Below are 18,744 nucleotides of genomic sequence, written 5' to 3'. Positions count from 1 at the left end.
AAGTAGATATTAGCAAGTTATGCAGATCACCACAGGAACAGAATTCTCATGAAAATAAATCTTTCCTTGAAAGTCTCCTTTTCTGAGAGTCCACAGAAAGGGAGCCTAAACCTTCGAGGCTGTTCAGTTGCATGCTGTGCATATGTACGGTTTCATCCCTTTTAAGTTTGCTTTTAACTCCCGCTATATGACTTTATTCTAGGACCCACCTCAGTCCTTTAAACTGAAATTGTCACTTAATTTACACTGCCACCACATCTGAAATTTACCAACAGACCTTACTTCCTACCCTTTCAGAAATTTAGAAGCCTCAAATATTTCATTTCTTATTTTGCTCTTTGCATAGCAGATCATTTCCAAGGTTGTTTATATTGTTGATACTTCAAAACCAACAAAAGTAGGCTTCTATGGTGCATAAACCATATTGTTCATCCTCTGAAAAGGACCAATCAAGGTATTCTAACAGCTCTTTACCCTTGCTGCGCCCTTTCAGTGACAATGTTATTCATTCGTTCACTCATTCACTCAATTGGTATATATTAATCTTCTGTTAAGAATTCAGCCCTTTATAGATGCCATTAATTGTGTCTCAAAAGTAGACAACATGACCCCTTCTAATCAGGAGTGTACCACCTAGTTGGGTTGTGAGATGCAGGTAGAGATTACGTAGACTATAACATAATCATGTAAACCTGTCTCTCTGCGTGCAGAGGAACACAAGTTGCCTTTGCATGCTGCTACATAATATATGGGGCTCATCCTTTTAATCTGGGGGAAGAGGAATTTCCTCACTTGGAAGAATTCTTGAAGATCTTGAACAGGCTTAATTTTTTGAGCTGCATACTGATCACTGATAACACGTTATCCTGTGTTAGCCCTGAGCACTCTGTCAACAGCCTGAGGGGCTCAGGACTTCCTAACTCCACTGGTGGTCTCCCCACATTCCTGATAAATGCTCTGACTCACTTCCTTCCAACTAGCACTAGGAAGCTTCCCAATCATGTGGCAGAAGATGGCAGCAGGAAAGCCAACAATGGGACCTCATCTCCATGAAATGGAGCAAGACCATATGGGCGTCTTTTTTCCAATCAGAGGGGAGTAACTTTCTTTTTTCTAAAGAGGAAAGGAGTCATCTTTGTGGGGGAATCTATTAAGAATCTTTTTTTCTGGTATCTTCTGGATGAATTTCTTTTCCAGTTCTACATGAAATGCTAGCATTTCTCTTAGCAAAAGTCACAGCCTGCAGTTTAGACAAACTGGCTTCTGGTGCACACTAAGAATTTGAGGTCTCTGAAATTGACATGGGTGGCAGTGGAAAAGGCTACATATTCACATTTGAGGATTTTAACCTCAAGCTTTAGACACAGAATTTATTCATTTAAATAGGGTTTGGAAGGGCCCTCGTACACTTTCCTCCAATAGTATGGGATATCTGTTTCTTTTATTTCTGACCTCACCAATGCATCTTCTTTCCCCGCCCCAAAGTTCAAGTCAAACCAAGGGGCATATAAATGGGTTACGGTTGACCACGTGGGCCTGTGTTTCTTTCCTCGGGTTGACTCATCTAGCAAGACTAAGTCAGTTCAGATCTGGAATCTACTTTTCTCATCCTAGAAAGTCTGTTTATTTTTATAGTCTTCCTGAAAATGCTGACCAAATTCAGAGAGGGCCCTCTGCTGTTAGATTTTCCTTGCAAATGACCTCAACTGTTGGAGACTGGTGTAGTCCACCTCAGACAACCCACAGCACATGCTACAATTCCAATAAAGCTCAAGTCAGTCTGTCTGCCTAGCTGTCTGTCCATCCATTTTTCCATCCTTCATTCAAACATGTATTAATCACTTACCAAACCATGCCAAGCATATGCTGGACACAAAAACACACCGATGAACAACATGAAAACAGAGGTAGTAGTGTACTAGTGGAGATAGACAGGAAAACAGACTAATTATAATACAGTGTCGGCCTCTGTTTTTAACTGTGTTTTCACCCTTATATTTTGGTGCCTAGAACAGAGTAGGCATTCAAATCCTGATTGACCAAATTGGAGGATGAGTCACAGGGACCAGTATAGTTGGAGCAAGTGAGTGAGAGGAAGAGCTGTGGGTGAGGGTGGAGAGCATTCAGGGTGAGGTTGAGTGGGTGGGGTGTGGATGGTGAGAGGTCCTGTAAGAACTAATAGCTTTTACTCTGAGAAAGATAGGAAGCCACAGAAGAGTTTGGGTGGAGGAGTGTCATGATCTGAATTAAATTAAATTTGCCGTTGGGGGGAATGGACTGTGGGGACCATAGGCAGAAGCAGCACAAACAGGAGGCCACTGTGATAATCCAGATGAGAGATGATGAGGCTGGAACCAGAGGGGTGGGCTGTGAGCAGTGGTCATATCTGGATGTATTTTGAAGGTCTAGCTGATGGATTTGATGTGGACTGTGAAAGGGAGAGTGGAAAGAGTCAGGATGATACTAAGCCTGAGAACCCAGAAGGATGATGTCCCCCACCCCCAGTATCTCCCAGCTGGCTCCTTACTTTCTTGTAAAGTTTTCTGCTGAAATGTCCCTTTATCGTCAGAGAGTCCTTCCCTGACTATGTGTAACAATCATAAGGGCTGTTCACATATGCTCAGTTCTCTCTTCTTACGAAGATGGTAGGGTTGATTGCTTTTCCATGTCCTGTTGAACTCAGGTGTGACCATGTGACTCATTTGGGCCAATGAAATGTGAGCAGATGGGACTTGTGCCATTTTCAGGTGAACCCCTTAGCAGCTGGCGTGTGCTTCCTCTCCTTTTCTTCAGCGTCTGCCAAAGCAATTAGAAACATTTGCTTGGGCCTATCTTCAGAGTGAGGAATATGGAGTTAAGCCCCAGCTGACCTTCAGTAATCATGCAGCATAAGTTAGAAGCAAATCTTTGTCATAAAACTAAGATTTTAGGGTGGCTGTTTTTTTATTACAACGTAACAGCCTATCCTGACTGATACATTGCCCTAAATAAAACAGAATTCTCAACCCCTTCCACCATCCCCTCACTTTTACCACCTCCTAATATAGTATACATTGATTTTTCTTTCTTTTGGTTTTAATTCTCTGCCCTCTTATTTGAATGAATGCTCCTGAGGACAGAGACCTGGTCTGATGTGTTCATGGCTTTTGTCCAGCTCTTAGAACAGTGTCTGGTTCATAGTGGGTTGTTAGGCTGCATCCCGCAGGCCTCAAGACCGAAGAAAGAGCATGGTGTCAGTGACAGAGACATCAGTGGTTTAATGGATAAGGGGCTCTTACATGTATGAAGCAAGGTACTGGAGGGACACCCCACCATGTGCAGCACATGGTAGGCAGGACAAGGCAGCAATCTTCACTACCAGGGCAAGAGGGAGATTACCAGTGATAGGGGAAACTGATGTCAGGTTGGCTCATCGGTTGCCAAGGAAACCAGCACTGCCCCTTTAATAAAGTATCATAGTAGGGAGAGCTCTGATCTAAAGATTAAAACAACCACTAGTTGGGGCCAGGGGCAAGTACGTAGTAATTTAGTGACTAGGCTCCATGCTTAAGAGGGAATGTTGTTTAGGTGAGTAAGGCACAGGCAAGACAGGGACAGGTTGAGCAGGGGATGTACAGAGAGCAAGAGAACAGCCATCCTGGGTGGCCTGACCTTACACAGGTGCTAAGGAAACACTTGTTCTGTGAATGAATAAATGCCTGGGACATCAGAGATCACTTTCCAAAACTGAAAGCATTGAAGTTGTATCTCCACGGATGCATAGGAGTGTGCCAAAGGGAGAAAATAGCCTATGGAAAGATCAGGATATCCAGGGGACTCTAAGGAGTTCAGCATTATTAGAAATAGGGTGAGTAAAGACAGCTGTGGAAGGACTTAGAGTTTGGGGAGACGGAAGATGAGACTAGAGAGATTTGTTGGATCCGGCTTCTGAAAGACTTTCTGTGCCCTACTAATACACTTGGACTTTATTTTTTGAGCAGTAAAGAGCCAATAGAGTTTTTAAATCAGGAAGTGACAAGATCGGTTTTGATTCTGCCCAAACAAATTACATTCAGGGAGCAACCTCTGCTCAGCTAAGATTCTCATTTCTCTTTGCCTACTGCAGCTATATCACCCTTCATCAAATCATTCTTTCATTTTTTCCCCAACAAATGTTTATCACTTGTTATGAGCAGTGTACTAGGTAAGGGGCATGGAGAACAACCAGGAGCAAAACCCATACCTTGCCTTAAATGAGCTTCTGTAATCTGGGGTTCATAAAGGGTGACTGTAAAAGCCACATGAGCAAAATCTTGCACTGGGGTCTCTGGCTTCTGTGAACCTTTCTTTCCAGCAACACAGCCACTCCTCTTCCATATATGAAATTCTCTAAAGTTCCCGGCACGACTTCACGCCTCCCTTGTCCAAGAGAAACGATCATCACCATCACCATCACCATCACTGTCACATCATCATCTTCATCATCATCACATCTTCATCCCAAAACAGAAGAAGTTAACATTTATCAAACACTTCACAGTTTACAGATCACTTTGACATACATAACCTCATTTAATCCCTCCAAGAACCCTATGAAGTATTATTACTATCTCTACCTTACAAATGGAAAACCAAAACAAAACACTAGGTTCTGAAAAGTTGTAACTTGTCCAAAGTCATGTACTCAGAAAGGTCTGGAATCCAGGTCATGTCAAACAGAGAAATGGTCCATGCCCTGCCTGCAGATTTTCTAGCCTCTACTTTCCACATTGTCTGTTTCTCCCCCTGGACAACAAATATTTTCTGAGCATCTATGATGTTGCAGACACACCCTTGGGACTGCAGACAGAATGGTGAAGAAAACACAGTCTCTGCTTTCTTGGAATTTAGCAGAGCTTACAGTCTAGCTTGGTGGTGGTGGTGGATGGTGTTGGTGGGGTCTTTCCCTTTTTCTGCCACTCCAGATAAATTAGTGAGGGATGCCTTCCTCTCAGTTGGTCCAAGGACAGAATGGGCACCCCACCACATTTCTCTACCTCTGCAGAGACACCCCTCCTTAGCTGGTCTGTTTGTTTCCTCCTGATTGAGCACAAATGTGTTGGGTCCTGCTGTTCCTGCCCTGGTCCTGCTTCACTAGCTACTAGATAGTTGCGCTCTCTCACTGGCGTCGTGAAGCTGCCTGACCCTCAGATGTCCTGACTGTTCTAGGCAACAGGCAGAAGCTCTCAGAAAGTCTGTGTCACTTATCCCTTTCCTTACCACACCTGCCTCTCTGTGACCTGAGCTACTGGAGTCTTGGCCACCTCCCAGGGCTATGACATAGCCAAGGGGCGGAGCCCAGTCACCAATGCGTGGATCTCAGACTGGAAATAGTACAGTCAACAGGCTTATCATTCTGCACTGGGACCGCATCCCCCTCCCCTCAAAGCATTTTGCAATTTTCCCCTTACAAATGCCTCCTGGTCAGCAAGCTCTCTGACCCTGCTATCTCTTGCCCTTTAGTGTGCCTGTCCTCCTGCTCTTCCTCCAGGGCTGGGCTGCCCAGGGGGCGCTACATTCTGTAGGTTCCCAGTAAATAATTCCTTATCACTGACATTCCCTGGTCTCCCTGGAGATGTCTGCAGGTGACAACATAGCCTTCTGACTCCAGCCTTCCAGAGGCTAACTCTCCTGCTATGAAGATACCATCTAAAATAGGAATAAAGTATTTCTAACCACAGACTAGACCTTTGATCTGAAAGGTCACATTAACTGATGGCCAACCAGACCTGAATTACCAGACTCTGATAGGTCTGGCCTGGTGACCTGAAACCACAATAGCTGAAGGGGGTCTGTGCGTAATAGGGGATCTGTGGGTGTCCTTCGTTGGGGGGCATTCTCATAGTCAGTCACGGCTCATACTCTCTCCCTTCCTGTTTGATCAATTCACTGACTGTCCTCACTAACTGGCTTCTTTTTGGAGGGAGTGGGTGAGGAGGTAATTAAGTTTATCTATTCATTTTTAGAGTAGGTACTGAACCCAGGACCTCATGCATGCTAAGCATGTGCTCTACCATTGAGCTATACCCCCCCCCCCCCCCCCCGCCACTGGCTTCTGAAGCTGGGAACTGGGACCTCAACTGGATGGCCCTGGACAGCTCCTGACAGGGATGTGGGGGTTCCAATTGTGTTTCTGACTAGTTCTGCTCCAAGTTCTCCCTCCCTCCGCCTATCCATGGCCTTTGCCCATGGGGTTAATCTTGAGAACCTGAAAATTCTCCATCCATAAATCCTAAAAGTCTGCTCTTCCCCTGGTGCAGGGGTGAGGAGTGGGAATGGGGCTGCTGCCAACAGAAATAAAATGATTTCAGGTATGGAAAGCGAGATGAACAGGCAGAGCAATGTGTCCCTGTCTGGAAAAGGCACATGGGAAAGAGATGAAACTCCATGCCACAGACAACAAGAATGATGGAAGACTGGGCGATGAGCAAGGACATTCAAATGTGTTCCTTTTTTAAAAATGCAGATTACTGTATTTCTGATTTTTACTATAAGCTCACTGTGAAAAATCTGGAAAATGCAAGAGGAAAGCACAAAGAAAATACCCATAGTATTTGTATGTAACATTTTGAAATGTTGCTTTTGACTTTTTTCTCAGTCCATAAATACATAAATAAAACTCCTCTCCTGTTCTTGACCATGTAAAATATTTTCAATTTTACGATTATGAGTAACTTGGTGATGAACATGACCAAACAGCTCTCTAAATTATTTCATCGTGGTGCCTTTCTTTGTGACAGAGGGTGAAGACATCTCAAGAGGAGGTGAGAGTGGGCCTTTCAGGAAGTTGGATGGAGGAGGGACACCCTGGGAGGAGGACAGAAATGTCAGAGGTCAGAGATGGTCAAGAACTTATGTGCACTTTTTTCTCTTTTGTGCTTATATGATTGCAGTTTCAGAGTAGAGTTGACCTCTTGGGGTAAGAAATCGTATGAGAATCCATGTGATTCACACTTCCATTCTTTTCACTTGAGCTTGATTTTATTTGGCCATTGGCCAAGGCCTCCATTGCCCGGAATATGATTATGTGTATTGACAAGCCCACATGCTGCCCAGCCCTTTTCTATCACATCAGGGGGAGGCAGGAAGCTAAAACTGACATTTCCCACACTTGCTGATACTTACGCTTCAGGATGTGGTTTGCAGGCTGCCAGTCAGGCACGCTCGTGGCAGACTGGGGTTTGGAACTGAACCAGGAGGCAGAGGGTGAGAAAAGGAGGAAGCGGGCATCCACTGGCATTACAAATAAGGCTCAGGTTCCATCCCACCCCACCCTGGGGGGAACCAGTCTTATCAGACTGCTGTGCTCCCTCCCTCCAAATATACCTATAGACATATACTCTATTGTTGTTTTGATTCTCCAATTTTTTTGTAATTGTGGTAAAATACACATATCATAAAATTGGCTACCTGAACCATTTTAAGTGTACTGTTCAATGGTATTAAATACATTCATAATGTTGTGCATCCATCTCAAGAACTCTTTCACAAGCTGAAACTCCATACCTGTTAAACATTAACTCCTCCGTTCCCCACTCGCCGCAGCTCCTGGCAACCACCATTCTACTCTCCATCTCTGTTGATTTGGACTATCCCGAATACGTCATCTAAGTGGACTCAAAGAGTGTTTGTCTTTTTTGTGGCTGGCTTATTTCACTTAGCATAATGTGCTGAAGGTTCATCCACACTGTAGCTTGTGTCAATTTCCTTCTTTTTTAAAGAGGGGTAATGTTCCATTGTATGTATTTACCACATTTTGCTTAGCTGTTCATCCATCGGTGGACACTGGGAGCACTTCCGTGTTTCAGCTGTTGTGAATATTGCTGCTATGAACACGGGTGTATAAAAGTCTTCAAGACCCTGCTCGCAGGATATCAGTGAGCTGAGGCCTGCAACACTTAGCATGTCTCTGGCACATCGTAAGTGATGACGTGGCGTGGCTCTTACTACCCCACCCCTCTAAGCTTATCTACAGGTGGGGTAATTCCACTACTGTCCTTGGGGGGCTGAGACCATTTTGTTATTATTACTGCAGGATGTGTCTTCTTTTGAGAGATGTCAACACACTCTGTGCTGGGTTTCTAAACTGGTCTTTTGAAAGAAGCCCACTGTAACGTGGGCTCCTAGTTCAGAAGACCACTCGATGCTTTTAATTTAACATGCTGAATATGTATGTATATGAGTCGGGATAAGTTTTTTCCTGAAAGAACCACTTTTTCTGTGTACTTGAGGACACCTACACTTTTCAAAGGTTTTACATATAAGAGGCTAAAATTAAGTTAATATCTTCCAAACGGCAATTTTCAAGTGAAGTGAATTGCTCTCATTAGCACATTCTATTTAAGGAAAAAGAATATATAGTTCCATTTTAAAAGAGGCTTTTAGAGTAACTCAGGCTGTCGTGGAGTAGAGAGAGAATATGACTGGCACATTATTAGCAGTGAAAGACCCTTAATATTTCTGAGCCTCACTGTTCTTGTATTTATATCTACCTCATAGGGTTGTTAAGAAGATTTAATAAGATCATGTATAGAAATGCTGCACACACAAGACATCCTTAAATCATGTTCATTCTTGTCTCCCTTCTAGCATCATTCTGAATTCACCGTTTCTTGAGCACCAGCACTGTGCCAGCAGGCACGCTGATAGGCTGCAGAGCAAAAGGGCACATCAGAGGGGCAGTCCCACTTTCGGAGGGTTTTTAAACTAGTGAGAAAGGCAGGTCACGGCTAAATGAACTCAAGAGAATACAGCCAATACTAACATTACAACCAGGACTCGTGTGTCCCAGCTGAGGAAATAAGACGGACCTTCACAGAGCTGTCGCTTGAGCTGGGTCTTGAAGGATGAGAGTGAGTTCACTAGGCAGGTAAGCAGCGCAGGGGTGAAAGTGTGGAAGTGTGGTGTGTTCCAAAACTGATGAACATTTCTCTTTCTTCTAGAGAATACCTGGCCCAGAATTCTCACAGTCTCTCCTTTGGCTGGTGTCTGTTCAAACCTCTGGGCACTGCATTCAACAGAGAAGCCAGGGATTATTCCTGTCCACCGCAGGCTGGCCCCTGGGGCTCTATAAACCAGCCCCAGCCTCCAAGTCTTCCTGGAAAAGGCTTAGCTGGTACTTTTCTCTCTGTTACTTTTTCTTGGGGAGAACTAAGTCCATCTCAGTGGTGGTGCCTGGCAGTCCTGCCTGTCACAGTTGATCTGGAGAGAGTTTTCTCTCTGGAATCAAATCATTTAATCTCATTTCTAGAAGTAGTGGTCAGGTTTTGGGTGTGTGGATACTGCTAATAATAACACATGATCAATGATTCTTCCAGCAAAAATAGGAGGAAGTCACCTAGTGGACAGAAAAGTATGTTTCTCCAGGTTTACTTAATAAAGAAAACTACAGAGCATGAATCAATTTGTCATAAAAAATAGCCATTCCCAAATACAGTTCTTATGTCCCTTTGCTCTTTGATAAACCACTGGCATCTGCCAGCTGCTGCTGCCGAGTCGGGGATGTTTATATCCAGGGAGGAGGACAAAAACATGGTAGAAAATGAGCAGGCTGAAACCAGTGAGAAATACTGGAAGAAAAAAAAAATGCACAATCAACTTTTGCTGCGTATTTTAAAAGAAATTCCAGTTCAGTTGTAGCTGACAGATGACTCATCCTGTCTACAGAAGCACAAAGAGGAATGAGGGAGGAGGGATGGACAAAAACAAGATTCTGTTTTACATAATTCTCATTTTCATGCAAAGAGCTCTTCGAACAGCTCATGAAATTAGCCAGCAATTTAACTACCTCATTATTTAGAGTGTCAGGCAAAGTGCACGAGATTTTTCTAGATAAGGATTATGACAGCTGGTCAGTAAGAAGACTGTCATAGACCATATCCTACTATCTAGAGCATCCGGGAAGTGGCAAATCTTCTTACAAAGATAGGGACAAGTGATGCATACAGATCTTTTGGTTCCAGCAGAGACCCACTCAAATGACCTCAGAAAAGGGAGCGCAGGAAGGTAACAGTGATTCTCAAACTTGGCTACACATTCATCTCACCTGAGGAGCTTTTAAAAAGACTGAAATCTGGGTCTCACCGCAGAGATTCTCGTTTATTCAGCGTGGCATGTGACTTGGGGATCAGGACTCTTCGGGTAATTCTAATATACAGCAGAATTTGAGAACCACTGATAGAGATACACAACAACTGAAACGGAACAGAGAGATGCCAGGAAGCAAAACAATCACCACTACCGCGTTGCACAGCTTTGGGGAGCATCAGTCAACAGGCGTTCTGTGTGAATGGCGACCCCTAGAGCGTAACTCCAGGTGTGTAAGCCTGTGGTCTGTCGACGATCCCTCCACTCCTTTACCTGGGGGGGCCAACAGATTGTTCCTAGTTACTTGAACGCTGCCTCATGCTCTCTACTCGTCCTTCCTAATAGCTATGTTCCTAATCACTCAAGTCTCTCCATTTCCCACTTTCAAATTCCTAAGAAAGGAATTTAATATACCCAGCTCATCTTTCTGAGACAGATGACAAAAATCGCCTGCTTCTGACTAGCCTATGAATGGGGTACACCTGAGCCATGTGGCCACCCCGGTCCATCATGAGCAGGGAAACACGTGATGCTAGCCATTAAGGGACCAGAGCTCTGGGCACAGCATCTTCCCTCAGGGAGTGTGAGTAGGAAGGTGATGACTGGTGTCTTAAACACAGTGAGCTGGGCAGAGGCTGATAGATTTTATCAACTAGGGTTGAACCTTGGGTGACGGTAGAATCAACTGGCCAAATTAGGAAACTTTGAGAGTGAAAGGGTGCTATTGATAATAACATTGAGACAGTAGGTAGAAAGTGCAACAGTTCCAGGCACAGTGGCACATATGGCCACCCTAGTTTAGTTTAAATTTTGATAGAAGGGGAGAAAAAAAAAAGAGCTAGGTAAAATTTCAGGATATGGAAATGGAAAGTAATCATGTGTAATAGATACAGATGGAAGACCCATAGTGAAGAAGGGGCTGTGAAGAAATATACTGGGGCCACCTCTCCTACATTGGATAGAAATTCATGGAGTTGAGGGTTCCCTCATTCTGATGGTTCTGGTATGCAAATTGCCCAGCTAAGGTGTATTCACTTCCTAGGGCTATCATTAACAAAATACCACAAACTTGATGGCCTCAAACAATAGGCATTTATTCTGTCACAGTTCTGGAGGCTAGAAGTCTGAAATTAAAGTGTCCCTGGGCACAAGTGTTGAAGACTCTAGGGGAGACTCCCTCCCTGCCTCTTGCAGCTTCTGGTGGCTCCAGACATTCATCGGCTTAGGGATGCACTGGCTTCTGCCTTCACATGGCCTTCCCCTCTTTTCTGTCCATGTTGTATCCTCTTCTGTCTCTTATAAAGACACTTGTCATTGGATTTAGGGTCCACCCAGTTAATTCAGTATATCTCATTTTGACATTCTTAATTTAAATACATCAGCAAAGACCCTTTTTCCAAATTAGGTCACATTCACAAGTTCCAGGTGGACATATCTGTTGGGGGCACAACGTTCAACCTACATGACAGGTATGGCCCTTAGAGTCAGCATCACTTAGAACAGTATGGTCTGAAGAAGAGGAAGTGCTCAAGAATCCATTTGCGGACACTATGTGTAAGATTCTAGGTCGCCAAGTAGCAGGAAACCCATCTAAAACTGATCTAGACAATAAAGTGACTTTATGGGCTCATGAAAAATCAAGATATAGGGTTAGCTTCAGGTGAGGCTTGAACCAGCAGCTCAATCATGTTTCATTCCACACCTCCAGTTTGCCCTCCATAAAGTTACTGCCTCATAAAGGCAGCTTCACTTGTGATCCGACAATGGCAGCCTGTAGCTCCTAGGGTTGCAAATATTCTTGTCCAGGATCTCCAGGAAAGGAGAATCCACTTTTCAATAACGCAGACTGAACTGCTGGAATGAAACCTTGTTGGCTTTCATTGGTCTGACTTGGCTTAAGGTGATGGGATACTCTGATTTGCTTAGGTCAATTGGGTGTCACCTCAAGAGTCGGGATGGGTTCAAGCCAACCCAAATCACATGGCTGAGACTTAAGATATTATTTAAAAGAAGAAAGTAATGAGGATGCTGGAGATAAAACCATCATCACAGACCCACTACAGGTATCATCAAATAACAAAAAAAGACACCAAACTAATAACTAGATGTAACAGTTTCTGAGTGCTCATCATGCACAATGCACTACATGTGAATTATACCATATGTTTGCAACAGCTATAAGAGGTACTCTATCTCCAGTTTACAGATCAGGAAGAAAAGATGTGAGATGTTAAGTAGATTACTGGTAGTCACACAGCTAGTAAGTGAATTATTCTGAAGGCACCAAGGACTGTCATGATCAGATTTATTTTAGAAATATTCTGCCTGGGACCATGGAGAAAGAATTGGAAGGACAAGAGGAGCTGCTGGGAACCCAGTCATCCAGATAAGCAGCAGTGATGACCTGAACCAGGGCATGGCAGCAGGGAAGGGGAGAAGTAACCCGTGTGAGAAATATCAAAGCAGTAGAATCAGTGGACTTGGTAACTGTGTGTGAAGGGACAATATAGGAATCACTGATGAGCCCCAGGTCTCCAACTTGAATGACTCAGCTTATTCATTGCCATTAACTGAAGTGGGATAATAGCTTACATTTATAGACTGCTTACTTTGTACCCAGCACTTCGCAGGGACGTGCTCATTTCATCTTCACAATAGTCTTCTAATGCTACATGACAACCAGCCACAACATCTCAGTAGCACTCATCAGTAAGCATTTAGTTAGCCAGTGTGCATCTGTGAGTGGGAGATGGATCAGCTAAGGCCCAGCTGAGGAAGTCTGGCTCTGCCTTACCTGTCTCTCTCCCCCCTCTTGGGACCAGCAGGTGAAAGATTCCTCCCTTACCAGATAACAACACTTACTGCAAAGACGTTATCCAGTCCAAGATAGTGTGATGCTAGCTTAGGGATAGGTCAATAAGCCAAGGGAAATTTTCCCAAAAAAAGAGTTGGTGAGGGCATGAAGACGTAGAAATTTTGTCATTGTTATTGGCAATATAAATCAATACAACCATTTTAAGAACAATTTGGCAATATCTAGTAAAGTTAAAGATGCCTACAACCTATGACCCACCACTTCCACTCTTGAGTGGAAAGAGCAGAATGCTAGTACATGGAAACCTGAGATATGACAGAGGTGACATTAAGAATCGGTGGGGAAAGGATGGACTTTTTGGTAAATGGCATGTGATACATAAAAAGCTGAAATTAGATCCCTATCATACACAAACACAAAAATAGTTTTCAGGTGGATAGACGATCTAAAATTATCTTTATCTTTATGAGACTGTCTTACGAACTTGAGATGGAAAAAGACTTCTTACATAGTCACAAATCGTTAAGGGAAGGATTGATGTATTTGAATATTGAAATTAAAAACCTCTTTTCAACAACCTAGCCAAGCACCACAGCTAACATTGCCTTTAACTGACAATCACTTAGTTTCCAGGATGTATCTAGAACTTTTATAAATCCGTGAAAAATGGTAAACTACATAGTACTGAAACAGGCAAAAGATATTAAGGAGAAAATCTTTTTGGTATTTGAATTGCCAGTATGCGTATGAAAATTTTCTCAACTGCACTTGGAATTAAGGAAAAACAAATTAAAATCACAATGGGATATTTCACCCCTATCAGTTTGACAAAGATTGAGAAATCTGACATTATCAAGAGTTGGCAAGGAGAAAACAATGTCAATGTTGTGGAATATTTTTTTTTTTAACCTGGTGACTTTTTCTAGATTAAAAGGGGTTAAAAAAGACTAAAGATACATGACAATTAAATACAATATTAATCCCTGGTTAGATTCTGGGCTTTTATGAACTAGAGGAAAATTATAAATCATTATCATTATTAGTTCAGTGGAGAAATTTGAATCTGGACCATATGATAGGTAATAGAATTTTATCAATGTGTATTTTCCTGAGTATAATATTGCATTATGTTATGTAGGAGAATGTCCTTGTTCTAGGATATATACCTATATATTTTAAAATCTTATTTATATTTATTATATGTATGTATGTATATATGCATATATTGAAATATATGTATACATGCAGAAATACAGAATAAAAAGGGCCAAGAAATTTTGAAGCAAGAGAAAAGGAAAGCAAATGTAGCAAAATGTTAATAACTGTTAAAATGAAGTATATACAAGTGTTCATTGTACCGTTTTGGCAACTTTTCATGTTAATTTGAAATTTTTCTCATAAAGAGAAGTCTTGGACATGAAAAAAGGAAACTTTGTAATTATTATTGGCCATATAAATTGACACAACCACTTTAGAGAACCATTTGGCAGTATCTAGCAAAGTCAACGCCATCGTATCCTATACACATCAACTCTACTCTTGAGACGTTTTCTCAAATTGCACAAGTAGATGTGTATAAGACAGTTCATTGCAGTATTGTTTTTCAGGAAGAAAATGGAGAATAACTAAATGTTCACAAACAACAAAAAAAATTAAACATCTATTCCTACAATTCAGTAGTCAGAGTGAATGAGCTAGTCCTGCGTGTATCAATATTTTAAAATCTCAAAAATAATATTTTTGAGTGAAAAAGCAATTTACAGAAGGACCAGTACAATAGTATATCATTTTTATACTGCAAAAATAGTTCAAAACAGCACTAAATCTTATTTATGGATTCATACATATGCAGTCAGTGTTTAAAAATATTGGAAATGATAAACATTAAAATTCAAGATAGTGAAGAGAGATGAATGTGATGGTGGAGTCCTCCTCCCCCAAGGAATCTTCAACCATATCTGTAATTTATTTCTTAAAATAATTTGGGAACAATACAGCAAACTGTTAACATGTGACAAAGCTGGGTGATAAAGGACAGATGTTTGTTATATTAGTCTCTCTACTTTACCATAAACATAAAATATTCACTCTGTATTTTTGAGATCTTTGGCAAAACAGGACCAGGAAATATGCAATTTTATTTTGCCTTTACAGAATGTGCGCTAGAAATTTGCTCTAAGCTGAGGAGATGGCCCTCTCAGGAGAAGCAGATTTCAGAAGGTATTTCTTGTGAGACAGCAAGCTTGCTGCAGTGGTTTGTGCCCATGGAAAGCATTAAATTGACACTGTGAGCACCTCATTGGCATCGGGTCTCTGCAGTTTAAAAATGCGCACATCTGTGTCTGCAAGGGATCGAGGACAGTGGGTGCCAACTACAGCCAGGTAGCTCCACACGGCTAAAGCAAGACAAACGGCCTGAAAGTTGATTGTGGATAAAACCAACCTGCTGACAGCTGGGTTCCTTGCAGGAAGCACCCCCAGCTGTTACTGAGAACCAGAGGGAACATCAAGATGGGGGCCAGAGACACTGCTGCTGACTCCTTGCTACAAATGGTGATCTCCAGTCACGCACCCACAGGCTTGTAAAGGAGCCATATAAATTGAGAGAACCACTTTAGAGAACCATTTGGCAGTATCTAGTAAAGTAAAAGCCATCGTATCCTATATCCCATCAACTCCAGATGTCCCTTTGACAGCCCCAGCGATCTCCAGTGCATCTCAGACTCTCGCCCAGTCCTGGAACATAACTGAAACCAGGAGCCAAGAACTGGGATTGTGCAGAGCCCTCTCCTGCTCTTAAATACCAACCAGTTGTGTGGCCTAAAGTGTCCCACTCCTGGACCTGAGAACAAGCAGGATAATTAAGGTTTCATTCACTTGGTAAACATTCAGAATGATGAGTGCCTCTTTTGTGCCAGGTCCAGGACTGGACTCCACAGTCAAGGATGAACCAGAGCAAGCTGGGCCCTCAGGGAGCCCATCATCTAGCATGGGAGGCAGACAGACGGGTAAAACGCAGTAAGAGAAATGTTCCCGGGACAGCTGTGACAGCCCCCACTGGGAGCAGAGAGGAGAGTGCACAGAACACTGATGGTGGTCGTTGCGGTTCCGCAGAGGAAGCAACGTCTGAGCTTATGACAAGGGGCCAGAGGGCAGGTGCAACCTCAAGGGACATCTCAGCTCCTGGAATGTCCAGCCAGTCAGGTTGTTCACCCAGAGGTCTGGGTGTACCTGGGAGAAGAGCAGGCCGGAAAGAACCTTCCAGAGCATTCAGGAGTCCTGCCAGCCGTCTCAGACTTCCTGTGAGCTATGGAGTCAGAACGCTGAGACTTGATGCTGCCTCTGGATTCTAGCTGTGTGCCTGGAGACATTATTTAACCTCTCTGAGCCTTCGTTTTCTTATTTGTCAAGTGGAAATATTAATAATGCCCACCACATGGGTGTTGTAAGGACAAAACTGGATAAAACATGTGAGGCGGATGGCACTGTGAATATTAAGTACTTAATAAAAGTTAATTATCATTATTGTTAATATTGTGTACATGTTTCTGATATCTTTTTAAAAAATCTGTGCCCTTTCAGTGCTTTTTCATGCCATCTTTTGCATTATAGCCTCTAGACAGACCCCATCAAGCTTTGCTTCCCTAGTTTGTATTATGAAAAGAGTAGGCATGTTGGATGTTCTTTCTCAAACCAGGGCTGCTCCCCTGGAGATCCTGAGGCCAGTGTCCCGCCTCCACCCCCACCATGGTTGAGAAACCCCTATGAGGTCACTGTAGGCTTTCAAACTTTGAAGACACACAACTAGATGAGGCTGCCTGCATTATCACTTAATTATCTTGGGATCAAATTTATAACATGTCTAAAATAGTTTATAAGCTCTTGTGTCTTCATTTGTCAACTGCCTGAATTTTTTATTTTCTGGGGAGATTACACTCAGGCTTCCCGTGTCTGTTGTACTACTTAGGGGCCAAGGATGTTATAACTTACACACTGTTGAAATAAGCCCTTGTCATTTTCTGGGCTAACACTCTCTGCATGAGTCAGATGTTCGCCTCTAAGCGCTGCCGCCCCTGTGAGCCCTTTAAGGGTCAGGCCACTCTGCTCTCCGAGGGTCCCCAGCTCGCCTGCCACCTAACGGCCAGTTCTGTGAGTGAAAAATGGCTCTTGAGAAACACTTCAAATGCGCCCTTGGAAATGAGACCCTCTGTTGCTGTGAGTCATCCCAGATGACAGCGTGATAGATTTTTACTCATCTTTGTACAGGATGATGAATTGGCTTCTGGCTGATTGGAGGCTGTCTTAGAAAAACAAGCCAGTTTTGTTTTCTTCAGATATGAATTTAAGGATTTTTTCTAAATGAAGGATTTTTCTTTCCCCACCCTAGTAGAGGAAAGACTGGGCAGTACTAGGGGAGGGGAGAATGTATTGCTGTTTATCAAGAATGTGCCGAGTTCAGTTGAAAATGCTCAGTTAATCCTTATTTCAATCCTGAGGTAGGGAGGGTAATAAAAACAGAGGTAGTAATTGCTATTTATGGTCATGGTTTGGTTGTTATTCTATAATTGAGGGAATTAAGGTTTAGGGGGCTCTAAGATCACTTAGTAAGTGGCAGGTCAGGAATTCTAACCCAGTCCATCTGATGTTGGTAGCTGCACTCCTGACCATCCCACTCCTGAATGATGCCTTCACTTTGGCACACCTGCTAGCTTCCAACATCTGCTCATCTTGCAAATATTTGTCAAGGCCTAAAATGTGCACTCTGTTGAATATCAGTTATCAGCTCTGATCCAGACACAGAACTCTTCTCTCATGAGCTTAGAGTCTAATGGGAGAAAAGAGAAGATGCACTATAGCCCAATAAATGCTATAGTGAGGTGAGCACAGGATGATGCTACAGGGCCATATCTGCGAGTGGCTTATGCTATAACCTGGAGGCAGTCAGGATAGACTTCCTAGAGGAGGTGACCAAGGTAATTCCTATGAGATGAAGGGGAATCAGGCAGGCCCAAGGAAGGAGAATGTTGGAGAAGAATATTTCAGGCAAAATAAGCCGCAGCATGAGTGACCAGAGGTCCTAGGTGCGTACTGAGTATTGGGAAGATACTCTCATGATCGGCGAGTTTCAGGGAAGGACCAAGGAGTTGGCTTATTTGGGTGCTGACTTTTGTTTTCTGTGTCTGGCAGGATGCTGGCAGTCTTGTTCTGAAAAGAACACTGCTTTGCAAAGGCAAAGCTCTGAGAGACAGGTAAGAAGAAAGCCTTTTCTTCCCCCTTGTGGCCTGAAAATTATGTATGAGTGTTGCCCTGGACCTCCCTGGAAGCTCTGAGAAGCCTGATAAGGATGCCCGGTTATAAAGCTCCAGGGTCAGCCGTGGTGGACCTGGTGGACCGGCAGGTGTTGTGTGGTCCATGCAGCACAGCGCCGCATGTTACAGCCAGTGCAATCCCAAAGCCAAAGCTTGGGAGGATGAATCTTGTTTCCTATTAAACATAACTGCAGAGAAGAAGGAAACCACCATGATAGAATAAACCAAAGAGGAGGCTCTCTGTTGTATGCTGCTAGAACCTTCCACGGATGGTGAGAAAGAACTCCAGGCTCTTCTCTAGAGGGTAGGGCTGTGGGGAGACCACTTTCCTACTGTTTCTCCATGGTACTGCCCCACATGGTCTTCAGCATAACTCTTAGATGCTTAATGGGCAAAGCCGTTTTACCAAATTATGAATAAACCATCAAGAAGATAATTTACAGGTGTGCAGTGTATTTAGTCAACCACATTTGGCTTCACACAATGATTGGGTTGTTGCCTGATCAATTTGTCTGT

At 43.1% G+C, this 18,744-nt stretch overlaps 1 long non-coding RNA gene across 1 annotated transcript; it reads left to right on the top strand.

Annotated features, from left to right (window-relative positions):
• Nucleotides 1-8,594: 8,594 nt before the first annotated feature.
• Nucleotides 8,595-16,451, top strand: LOC116668532. Its single transcript, XR_004325656.1, has 3 exons — nt 8,595-8,887; nt 8,961-9,133; nt 15,074-16,451. It is a non-coding gene; the product is annotated as an uncharacterized LOC116668532 (long non-coding RNA).
• The last annotated feature ends 2,293 nt before the right edge of the window (nt 16,452-18,744 follow it).

The sequence above is a fragment of the Camelus ferus genome, chromosome 14 (genome assembly GCF_009834535.1).
Source record: "Camelus ferus isolate YT-003-E chromosome 14, BCGSAC_Cfer_1.0, whole genome shotgun sequence".
In the NCBI taxonomy this organism is placed as follows: Eukaryota; Metazoa; Chordata; class Mammalia; order Artiodactyla; family Camelidae; genus Camelus; species Camelus ferus.
Note: the sequence above shows the minus strand (reverse complement) of the source record. Positions and strands in the feature narration are given on the sequence as shown.